This window comes from Nomascus leucogenys, chromosome 6 (genome assembly GCF_006542625.1).
Source record: "Nomascus leucogenys isolate Asia chromosome 6, Asia_NLE_v1, whole genome shotgun sequence".
Taxonomy (NCBI): domain Eukaryota; kingdom Metazoa; phylum Chordata; class Mammalia; order Primates; family Hylobatidae; genus Nomascus; species Nomascus leucogenys.
In genome coordinates this window covers 96,980,111-96,992,577 of record NC_044386.1, presented here as the reverse complement: position 1 = coordinate 96,992,577, position 12,467 = coordinate 96,980,111, and positions in this window count along the sequence as shown.

Sequence of the window (12,467 nt, the reverse complement as noted above, 5' to 3'; positions counted from 1 at the left end):
GTCCTAGGTCTGGTCCTGATCAGCTCAGCATATTTGTTTAAATTTATACTCAGGACTAAACATCCAGTCACCCTTTAGCTTGATGTCGCCTGTCCTTCCAGTCATCCCTGCTCCAGTCAGAAGAAGGAACTTACTGTAGGGGGTGGCAGGGGATGTGCTTAAAGAGTTTGCTTTCCCATGACCAGCAAAGTAGAAGACCTAGGAATTTGGTTCTATTCTCGTTTGCTTCTCTGAGCCTGTCCATGCCCACTGTCTGCCAGTGTCAACCTGGCCCAGCTCCAAGAGTCCAGAGGAACATGTAGGACATGGCAAGTTGACCCTTGCATCTGTCAGAGATGGCATTCAATGGGCCTAAGACACAGGGGGCAAGTAATGTGCTGGCCGCACACCTCCTACACAACTCTCTGAGCTGCTTTGGGAACCAGCGTGGTGAAGTCAGGCCATCTGGCCACTGACCACCCCCTCCATTCCAGCTAGGCCAGGCCCCTCCCTACCCCATCTCCATCCTTCAAGGACCCTTCTAGAGCCTGCCCAGATGAGCTGAGCCTGCGCCATTCACAGCTGCTCTGTCCACCCTGGCCTGCAAGCTCCCAGAAGACAGTTTGGCTTCCTGCAGCCTAGTCTTGAGCCTGACCTCCACCCTGGGCACACTGGAGCACTTCGGGGGCCCTGGTGGGATTTGATAGTCCCATCGCTGTACACAGCAAATGACAAGAGCCATTGTTCAGTGTGTCAGATAGTAAAAGCTTTATACTCTACTCATCATCCCATTTGACCCCCATTCCCATATGTGGGAATGCTATTATCTCATTTTACAGAAGAAGAGATGGTGGCTCAGCCCTTGGAAGTCGTGTGCCTAAAGTCTCACAGCCACGACTCACATGTGGAGAGCCTGTCTTAGCCACAGTGTCACACTGCCTTCGGGCGGCTGTTTCAAGCCCAGAGTGCAATGGACTAACACTGAACATCATGCAGGACTTGTCTCAGGAGGTACTCAAAGAAGAGGGCTTAAGTGGCACAATCTCTCTAAGTTTCCCTGTCCTTGAACCCCTATGATCCTGGCACACAGTAGGTGCTCAGTAAATGTTGACCAGTGAGTGATGACATGAATGGAACCTGAGGGTCTGAGGGTACACAGTCTGTTGCAAGCCGGGGACAAAGACGTGGCACCGGCGGTGTGGGGAGGGTGGAATGCTGGCCCAGGGTAGCCGTACCCCTCACTGGCCTTATCAGGAAGGATACTGGGCCCCTGTACCACCTTCCCAAATCCTGCCCTGAGCCTGCCACCTGGGGAGTTCGGCAGCCACCAAGGCTGGCCTCACTATCTCTCTGCGCTCCTTGGGAGGGAAGCCTTTATCAGCAAACACTGCATTCGAAAGCCCTAATTTTCAAGCATGGTCCCATCAAAGCAGCCAAAAGCCAGGCCGCCCCCATCCCTCATGGCCCAGCAGGCTTAACTGGTTCCCCACGATGGCTGGCGGGTGTATATTTTAAAATATCTAAATGCAGCTGAAAATAAAAATTATTTACACTCCCCAACCCAACTGGCAGGCTGCTTGCAAGTGCATGTTAACTGTGTCTCTCCCTCCCCATCTCTCCCTCGCTGATAAAGGGCCATAAACAAGGCTGACACATTTATAATAACCTTTTTTCTTTCTCTCCTTCCTCCCTCTCCTGGGCTCCCATCTTGGCCTCTCACTCACATGCTATGAGGGATAATTTTTTATTATTCTGCCATTAGCAGAGAATAGAGCGTTTGATGGGGGGGAATAAAACGTCAAATCATTTAGAAAGAGAGGGCGAAAAAACAAGCCAGCAACTTCTATTTTTCCACGTTAGCGGCGCCTGTTGGGATGTCACCAGCACATTCAGGGTCTGGAAACGTCTTTTCCAATGTCTCCCCCTCCCCTGCCTCCCTTTTATTTCCTACTTTCTTTCCCAAGAGGTGGGAGCTGAGTCCACGGGATTGAGGCTGGGGGTTGGGGGTGCTGGCTGGGTTTTTCTGCCAGGTTGCAGAGGGAACCTGGGCCCAAGTGGAAGGTGGTGAGGAATTTCTTGGGACATGAAGAGGAGCTCTGCTGAGTTTCTGCCCCGCGGGGCTGGGCATGTCTGGGAGCAGGTGTGGATGTTGCAGTGTGCAAGCCTCTGTTTATATGGGGAGATGCGAGGGCAGCCAGGGGGCTCTGGAACAGCTTGGCATCATGGTACATGGTGGGGGTGCTGTGTGCAGAGCCTGGAGGGGCTGATGGCACACAGGCTGGAGTCCCAGAAGCAGGTGCCAAAGCACAGCAGAATTGGGATGAAGGGCCTGTCTGTGGATCTCCATAGACCTGCCTGGCAGAACCTTGGTATGGTGGGTAGGATGGGGGGATCTAGGGGTAAAAGGGACATGGGATCTGCCTTCCCAGTGGGTGCAGACAGAAGGGTGTGGTGAGGCTCCCCTCTATACAAAAGGGGCCTTTCCAAAGAGCCTGGATTCAGAAGGCCACAGAGGCCCTGTGGCTTTCAGAGCCTGCTCAGCTGCACCAGGGACCTTTCTAAGGCATTTTCTTCTGGAGCTGGAGCATGAAGCAAGCTGTCTTCTTCCCTAGATGGCTGGCAGGAGCCTGCTCTTCCCGCCCTGCCGAGGGACTGAAATCCATCAGGACCTGCCCATGACCTGGCTGCTGCCTGCACCCCAGGGCCCCTCAAGCACTGATGGAGACCTGGCTGGGTCTCCCTGAGTGGGCCCTCTCTGGGGTGTGACAGTGGAGGAGAGGATACTGACCTCCCCACGGGTGAAAGTGTCCCCCACCGTGTAACCATAGCTCCTAGGTGGGACGCCCAAGCCCAAAACTGCTGTCACCAAGGGTGGGATGCAGGCTTCACATCAGGTGCGGTGCAGGCACCAGGCTGGAGGTCAAAGGGCTTCGTGGAGAAGCCTGGTAGATTTGGGTTGCTGAGAGAAGGGGCAGGGAGAGTTTCAAGGCCCTCACTTCACTGGTGCAGAGTGCGGTGCCCACACTGTGGTCATCCTAGATGTGTATGTTTAGCATGACATTTTTCAGCAGACCGGCAGAAAAGCGTCTGGAGGAAGGAGTGCCTTTGCTGATTCTCACAAGGGTATCCTATGGCCTAGCACTGGTGCTGCAGGTGCTCCAGGCAGGGCAGCTAGGTGAGCCCAGAGTAGAGGTAGGACTCAGAGGAGCCCAGAGCCTGAGAGGGCAGAGAGTCTCAGTCCTGCTGGAGTGAAGGCCCAGCTGGGGCAGGGGGTGGAGGCCCTGCACGCACATTCTCAAGGCCCATACACGTGTGCACACACACACGGGCGCAGTGAGACACGTAATAGCCAAGGTAGCCGCAGGGAAGTGAAGTGGTCACTGTGCCTACTCTGCTCTAGCTCCCAACATACAAGGCTGTCCTGTCATTGCTGGACTGGCTGACCCCCATTTAGCCAGCAGGACGGTGGCCCCACTGGACTTCAGCTGCCAGGAAGTGGCCAGTAGGCGACCCCTGATCCCGGGACAGCTGGAGCTGCCATTCCCTTGGCAGTTGGAGCCCCAGTGATGGGTCCGGCTTCACTGTCCATTGGAAGTGGAGGACGTGACATTCATGATGGACTCTCCATTGCCTGGATGGCCACAAAGAGGAGACTCGGTCTCCCCTGCCCCCTCCCCACCCTTGCTGTACAACATCCTTTCTTCTCACCATCAAAGGGACATCTGTCTCTCTGTGGGAGGGAGACCAGCATCCTGGGAACACTCGGCTTTGATGTCCGGCTCAGCTGACTTGGCCAGGCCAGCAGCAGCCCCTCCTCCCTCCCCACTGCCCCGGGCTGCGGGCCTCTCCCAACGTGCTCCCTCACACACTGTCCATCTGGCTCCCTCCTCTGAGCCCCCTCCTGCTGTCATCTCCACATCTGCCCCTCTCCGCTCTGTCTTCAGCCCTAGCCCCCAGGATCAGCCCTGGCCAGGAAGCTCCACCTCCACCAGCCCTTGATCTGGATAGGGGGTTCCAGGGGGGTCTGTCCTTGTGCGCTCGCTCCCCACGGGCTGGCTCTACCCCAACCCAAGTCCTCCACCAGGCTCATTTCCCCATCATCTCACTGTGTTTTATGCACGTGTGTGTGTAATGTGTGTGGGTGGGTGAGTGTGCACATGTGTGTTATCTGCTGGCCTCTGACTTCCAGGACAGGGAGACACTCGGAAGTCAGAGCCTGGGTCCCTCTCCTCTGCCCTCAGGCTGGTCCCCATGGTGGAAAGCCTGCCTTGCTTTCTTGCTGTGCCCCAGCAGGGCAGGCCAGGGCTAGGAACCAGTGAATGAGTAATGGTGACCTGGGGAAGCAGGTGGAGAAAAGTGGGTGTTATAGCCGAGAGGAACTCCTGGAAGCTGGAGGTGGGACTCTAGGGAGGGAGAAAACCACAAGAGGGCCTCAGTCCAGGGCCCAGGACCCCCCCAAATGGAGGTGGCTGGCCCATCAGGAGCATGAGATCAAGGAAGCGGGGATAGGAGGAGTGGGCTGACCTGTCTGTCATTTCTTCGTCATCTCTCCCGTGAGGCAGCAGGAGGCAGCAGGTCTGGAGCAGAGCTAACAGAGAGGCTGGAGGAGCCGGCAGTCACTTGAAGGGCAGTGGGCCCCAGGAGGACAGGCCCAGGCTCCCTGAGGTGGGCCTGAAACTAGTTTCACTCTGAGTCAAGGATGGGCAACCTCCCTGGAGACCCTTCTCGGCCGCCGGATACAGATCATTCCCTGAACCTCTGTCCCCTGCCTCTCTGTTTCTCTTTCTAGGCAATAGAACCCAGCTCCTTCCAGCAAGGGGGTTGGAGTGAGAGAGTTGTGCAGGGTCTGGGACAGGGGGCAGAGTTCAGAGGAGGAAAGGCCACCCTAATGATCTATGCTCTGGAGACATCAGGCTTTGTTAAGAGACGTGGGGCACCAGAGGGAGGGAAGCAATGGGTCCCATGTTCTGGGTTCATCCAGGACAGTCTAGGAGCAGCGGTGGGAGGGGACAGGCTGCCGCTGGGGGGCAGTGGGTAGTCTCTGCACATGTCTAGGGCAATTGTGGGCTGTGAAGGACCACAGGACAGATCCGGGGTCAAGGGTGCTGGGTAAGGAGCCTTGATGATCATGGGAACGAGGACATGTGTCTCTCTCTCTCTCTCTCACACACACACACACACAAATACACACACACATACACACACATATGCACACACATGCACACACACAAACGCACACACACGCCCACTTCCTACACACACCCTACAAAATACCACACAACTCACACACACATATTATACATATACATATATGTACATGCAAACTCAGACATGTTACACACACACACACCATAGACATAGCCATAGACACATATGCATGCTCACACAGGCACACAGATACACATGGGTACATGTGCATGGCCATATTTGAATGCCGGATGCTTAATAGCCATACAACACACTATGCATACACACGTACACACAGACACACCAGATGTACACACAGCCCCTGCCTGCTCCCTAGGCTCTGGCAGCAAAAGATCTCACCTCCTTGCCTTTGCCTACCAAACTCTCAGCATTCACAGGCCCTAAAGCAGACAGAACCCGCTCTTCTCCCCTCTAACCCCTCCACTTTGCTCACAGACAATCCTGCCTCAGCCAGGTCCCCTCCCCTCCCCTCTGAACTGCATCCTCACACACCAGGCGCTGCTTTGCCCCAGGCTACCCCATCCTCCCCTGCTGGCTTCTCTTTTTTTTAAGCCTGAGGACTACTACAGTGGACAGGGCAGAGCATGGAGGGCTGCGGACAGCAAGGGGAGGAGCAAGGCTGTTCTCTCCATTTTATAAATGAGGCCACCAAGGATCCCACAGGGTAAAATGGGCCTGTTGTCTGTAGTCATCCCAGATCAGGCTTCTTTGAACTGCAGGGAAACCCCAGCACCCCACACCCCGAAGTGTGAGGGCCAGATCGTCTCCAGGGAGGAACAGCAGCCTGCAGCCCTGGGCCTTGTGGATGGAGAGGGTCAGAAAAGGTGGAGATGGCGGTGGAGGGGTTGGGGGAGTCAGTCCTTCCAGGAGGAAGTAACAGCTTCAGCCAAGGCTGGGAAGTGGGAAAGTACAAGGTCCAAATGTCACAAGGTCCAAAAGAGGCCTCCTGACACACCAAGGCCACCCCATCCAGCCTCGTCCAGCCCCAAACCCCACCCCAGCAATCCCAAGAGTACCCAAGATTGAGAATCTGAGTCAGTGTGGCTGCCAGAGACCCAGCCGAGCCCCTGTGGTGCCCCCGGGGAGGCCAGAACGCAGAGCAACGGCCCCCAGACCTGACCCCATGTGAGCTGGTGATGCTGCTATCTATCCTGCCAGAGGGGCAGCTCCTGGCGTGGGGACCTGGCTCTCTCAGCCAACCTCCCCATCTGTCTCTTGGATCCACGCCCTGAATCCCTTCTCCCCATGTGCCTAGCCCTGTGCAGGCTGCTGCCAGATACTGTGGAAGGAGTGGGCAGTCCCTGTCCCGTACCCCGGCATGGGGGTGGCCTCCTCATCCCTGGGCAGGTGCAGGCCACAGTCGCTGCTGGGCAGCAGCCAGAGTGTGAGCCCCAGAGCCGGCTTCCTGGAGGAGGCAGCTGTGCAGGGAGAGAAGCAACGCTCGGAGGTGGAGGGGTGCAGGAGTTCTTCCTGTGGTACCTCCCATCCTTAGGAAGCAGAACACATTGGCTCCGTTTCACAGATGCCACCACTGAGGCTTGAGGCTTGGAGGGGGCAGGTGGTGTAGGGAAGGTCACAGGGCTGGTGAGGGACAGGATCTGGCCATCTGAAGCACAGTTACAGCAAGGTCATGGGGCCAGCAGGGTGCAGGCTGAGGACGGAACAAGGAGACAGCTGTGGGAGGAGGAGAGATGAGGCCTCGAACCCCCCGTGGTGGGGAAGGAGTCGGGGATTGGACTTACCCTTCCCTCACCCTTCACACAGCCAGGACCAGGAAGGCTTGGGGAAGACTGTGGGGTGATAGAAGGGCCCGGCACACGGGGCGATGGCTCCTCAAGGCCTGGCCTCTGCCTCCACGGCTCTGGGAGGCTGGGAAGGAGAAGCGGCCCCCGCCCCCCGATAGATTCCTCTTTGATCATGTTTTTGTGACCTTTGTAAAAGGCAATTTAAATTCTAATTGTCCTGTGAGTACCAGAGGAATCAATTAGAGACAAGAGCCCGCTAATCGTGCAGGGGAGGTGAGTCGGGGGCAGGAGGTGCCGGGAGGTACAGGCATCCAGAGTCCCCACCGCCTGCCTGGCAGCCGGCACTCAGCCTCTCCTCTCCCGTCTGAGGGTGGAGGCTGTCAGGGTCCTGGGGCCGCAGTGCTGGGAGGAAGCTCCTGGGGCCAAGCAGAGAGCTGAGCAGGAAGTCCCCAGGCCGCCCGCTCCGCCTCTGGGCCCTCCCATAGCAGCAGCATCTTCCCTCCACCCCTTCTTCTGGCCCTGCCCACCCCTCCCACCCTCAGGAAGAAGGTGCCCTCCTTCCTGAGCCCTGCCCTGCCTGGGTCTATGGGTGGAGGGGACTTAAGGGATAAGACCCTTAAGGAGACAAGCCCACCTTGCCCACACTGGCATACATATCTGTGTACACACCTGGACTCACACTCATCGCAGAGCTCTGGGATATAGGACACACTCACGATTAGTCCTGATGTTCAGGGCTAGGCCTGGGGGAATGGTGGTCCCTGCCCCGTTCTTCCACACTGGAGTCCTGCCTGGTTCAAGCGCAGGTGACCAGTGAGCACAGTGCCTCAGCCTGACCTTGAAGACCTCTATCAAGGCTCTCGCCCACACCCATGCCTGGCATAGGCCCCCTTAGTCAGGGAGCCCCCTGGGCCCCCAAGCCTCAGTCACACCTCTGCTCACAACATTGCCTGGCACAGAAAAGCTTCAGGCCTCTCCAGTCTCATCCTTTCTGAGCCTCAGATATGTATAAGATAAGGATGACAATTGTGATAATATTATATATTACCCTCTGGTAAGGATTATGTAATATGTGTAAAGTCCCCAGAGCAGGGCCTGGTACACAGTAGGCACTCAGTAAATGTATTTGTTATGAACACCCATCATCCCCCCAACGGAGTCCCTCTCACTCACATTCCCCCCAACACAGCACACACAGTGTGTGTTAGGACGATCTCTTCACAGAGAGTATACCCCCCGAGAGCAGGAATGTGGAGTTTTCTCTCTGTCTCACAAGTGCCCAGCACAGAGTAGACAGAAATTAATTGCCCTTGAACTGTACTGGTCTCCCAGGGCCTGAATACTGGCCTCTCTGAGGTGTTGTAATCTTTACAGTGTCAGCCAAGCATGCATCAATAAGCAAAGTTATAGCAATGCCCAACCCTAAGAGAGCACTCACCACATGCCAGGCACTAAATACTTAATATAAGTGAACTCCCTAAGGGGTAAGTGCTATTATCACCCCCACTTTCAGATGAGGAAACTCAGGCACAGAGAGGTGAAGCAGCTTGCCCACGATCACACAGCTGGGATGGGCAGAGTCAGGATTTGAATTCCAGGCAGTCTGGAACTCAGAGCTTGGAACTCCTAACCACCACCCTAGAACTCATTAAGGGAACTCTTCTGTCTATGCCCAGTATGTCACAGGATGCAGTGACACAGGGACAGCAATATACCCAGGACAGTAAATAGCTCCATCTAAAGGCAATTGTGTCCTGAGGACCCAGACCGCTCAGTAGTAACTGATGAGCTTTTGCGAGCGTGTGAAGCATCTGATGCCACAGTGATGACCACCAGGACACTGCCGCTGGATCCTTTAGAGTGGTTTTGAATCTTATTTCTTTTCTCTTCTTTTCTTTTTTTTTTTTTAGACAGATTCTCACTCTGTTGCCCAGGCTGGAGTTTAGTGGTGCAATCACGGCTCACTGCAACCTCCACCTCCTGGACACGAGCAATCCTCTCACCTCAACCTCCTGAGTAAGTGGGACTACAGACGTGCACCACCACGCCTGGCTAATTTTTGTAGAGACAGGGTTTCACCATGTTGCCCAGGCTGGGCTTGAAATCCTGGGCTCAAGCCATCCGCCCTCCTTGCCCTCCCAAAGTGCTGGGCTTATAGGCATGAGCCACTGTGCCCAGTGAGTCTTTTCTCAATGGTGCCACTGAAAGTTCCAGTGTTCACATGCATGCCATGAACCCCCAAAAAGCTGAGGATTCCTGGGCATGCACATTGGAAGTGCTTTATCTATCTTGCCTTCAGTACTCCAGGCTTGCTTCCTTGGCACTACTAAGCTCCCTCTCCTTCATCCTCACCTCAGGGGAGAAAAGGGGGAATGGAAACCAGAAGGTGTTACCTAAGAGCCTCCAGCTGGGTAGTCCTGTTTCCTTGGATTGTGACAAGGATGAGGGCTCAGACTGTGAGCAGGATCAAGGCTCAGTCTATTAGCGAGGTTGGAATTCAGTTAGAGTTTTTGACCCTCGATCTCCACACTTCTTTCCTTGTTTGACAAGGCAGGGCATGTGGTCTGGCTCGCAGATTTCACTGGCCAAATTAGGCATGAGTCACCGGGGTCGAATGCAGTGCCTTCTGCTCTCCCACATCCTCCTGGTTGTCTTACCTGTAGCAGTGCTTCTGGGCATGCAGTCACCGCCAAGCTCCTTGCATGCTGATGACTTCTACCCTGAGTGACAGGGCCACAAGCTGGCTGTAGCAATTTGGGGGAGTCACCTACCTTCCTTCTCCTTCTGAATGTCCCTGTAGGCACCTTGAACTCAACCCAACAGCCTGAACACTCCCTGGAAGCCTGCTTCTCCCTGATGTCACCAGTTTCAGCCAAAGGCACTCAGTGCTCCAACTTGAAAATGGGACATCGCCCTGGAACCTGCCCCTAGGAAATCAATCCCCAAAGCCTCCCCGTCCAGTGGATCGCCCCCTGCTCCCCATTTCTTCAGCCACAGGCCTGAATATTTTTCTGCTGAGACTTAGAACAGCCACCTCAGGGGTTCCTCTGTCTCCACCATCATCCTCTCCTACCACACTACAGTAAGAGTGGCCTTTCTAAAGTGTAAGTCTAACCATGTCACTCCCTGGCTGGACCTACACGCACTCAAGGGAGAGGGCTGAGCTAAGATAGTAATTTGGGATAGATCACTTTACAACCACGAGAGAGGTGGGCTCACCAGGGGAGGGCATGTCAAGTGAGAAGAAAGAGAAGAGGGCTTAAGCCAAACCCTGAGATTCTTCAGGGATGGGAGGGGAGTATCCTGTCCCAAGAGGGAGCAGGGAGGAGGAAACCCAGGAGCCAGTGCCACTGCAGGAAGCAGAGAAGCTGTCAGGTAGATCCATGCCCAGACTCCTGAACAGAGCGCTTACTTTGTTCAGCAACTTAGGGGTTGCTGGTGACCTCAGTGAGAATCGTTTTATCTGGGAGACATAAAAAACAGAGGGCAGAGGAGTGGAGAGGAAGCCAGAGAAGGGCGGCAGTGAATGTACACAACTCTCAATAATAGGGACTGGGGCCAAGGTGGGAGGATCACTTGAGGCCAGGAGTTTGTGATCAGCCTGGGCAACACAGCAAGACCCCATCTCTCCAAAAATTAAAAAAAAATAACCGGGCATGGTGGTGCACATCTGTGGTCCTAGCTACTCGGGAGGCTGAGGTGGGAGGATCACTTAAGCCCAGGAGTTCAAGGCTGCAGTGAGCTGTGATCCTGTCACCGCACTCCAGCCTGGGTAACAGGGAGACTCTGTCTCTGGAAAAATTAAAAAAAGAAGTGGGACCGGGACAGATCTGGCCATGGCAGAGGAGAGCCAGGGTCAAGGGAAGGTTTTATTTGGAATAAGAAGGAGTAGACCCACTCTCAGTCCTACATCCTTGGCCCAAGCCTGTCCTGGTCACTCTCCCTACCCTACCCTTCTGGCTCTGGCTCCCAGAGACACTACTTGCCCTTGAAAATTCTGGCTAGGGGAGGTGGGAGGGAGTGATATAGACAGATTGTCAAGTTCAGAGGAAGGGTATGGTCACCTGGATGTCAGCCGCAGATCCAGGGCAGGAGTGCTGGTCTTCTGGGCCCTTCTCCCCTTCTCATTCACCGCCTTCATCGAGCTGGGGCCTTTGCTTCATGGAGCTCTAAGAAGGAGAGGAGAGGCAGGAGGGAGCTGGAGGTGGGGTGGAGCACCAGGAGGCTCCGTAGGCATCTGGAGAAGTGAGGAGGGACAGAGAGGAAATATTTACTCAGTCAGGAAGCCGTCAAGGTCCAGAGTAGGGAATCTGTGATAGTTCAGGTCCTAGGCCTGCCCGCACCTCGTCAAATGATGCTAGGCTCTGTCCTATCATATACGAGCCTCCGAGCCCCATCTGTGACCAGACGAGGCTAAACAAGCTGACCCCGCTGGCCTTCCTGCCATGTCTTCCTGAGAGGTGAGAGGCAAGGGTCAGTCTGTGCTGCTCTGGATGGGAGTGGAGCTGGGAGCCAGGGCAGGGCAGGGGATGACAGGCACCACTGCGCCATGTTCCAGCCCTTCTAGCTGTGTGGAGGACACGGCTGTGAAATGTAAGTAAAACCCAAGGCTAATTTCCTCGGTCAGAAGGAGGAGGCACTGCAGCGTTTGCAAACCCTAATTAAACCCGCTCGGGCAGTGTAACACCACAATCAGTTCCAAGATCAATATTGCTATTCATTTAGAAGTGTAACGAGGTTAGAGAGGTGAGCAAAGGAAATAATTAACTCATTTGCAGCGCTTTTAAACAGAAACAGTCATTTTAATCTCCAGGGTAATTAGCTATGCTCTGTCCATCAATCATGACCTCGGCCATTATTTTAAGTATTTGATTAATCAAGGAGGAAAGGGGTTAAGCCACCCCTCCAAGCCCCCAACACTGGCCCACATATTGGGGATGACCCCTGGGCAGGCACTAGAAACACTTATCCGGGCGGGGAGCAGCCTAGGCCAGCGTTGAGAGTGGCCAGCAGGGGGCGCTAGGGCACAGAGGGTGCCCCAAGTGAGGCACGTGGGCAGGTGGGGAACAGCTCCCTCTCCTGGCTGGTCTCCTGCGAGAGGACAAGCGCACCCTGGGCATAGAAGTGCTAGGGCCCTGGAGCCCCTGGTCCTGGTCCAGGTACCGCGCCTAGCTTGCTGAGTGACCTCAACAAGTCCCTGCTACCATCTCTGTCCGTCCTAGGTGGAGACGGAAGCCCATGGAATTAACCCGGAGTTCACGGGTTCTAAGTGCCCAGGGGCCTCCGGCCACTGGAGGGCAGCAGAGCCCCAGGGACCCCTGAGCCCGTGGGCTGGGCTTGCCAGAAGCGGGCGGCGGCTGCGCGGGAGCTGCTGCCTTGGGAAGCCTGGGTTCCGGCGGGTCCGATGGGAAAGTCCGGTCTGGCTGCCATCTCCAAGGCCTCACGGCAGCCGGAGGGGCGGGTAGCCCCGATGAGTGTCCTCATTTGGCAGACGAGAACCAAAGCCTCGGGGAGTGCCAGGACCTCCCCGTGCGG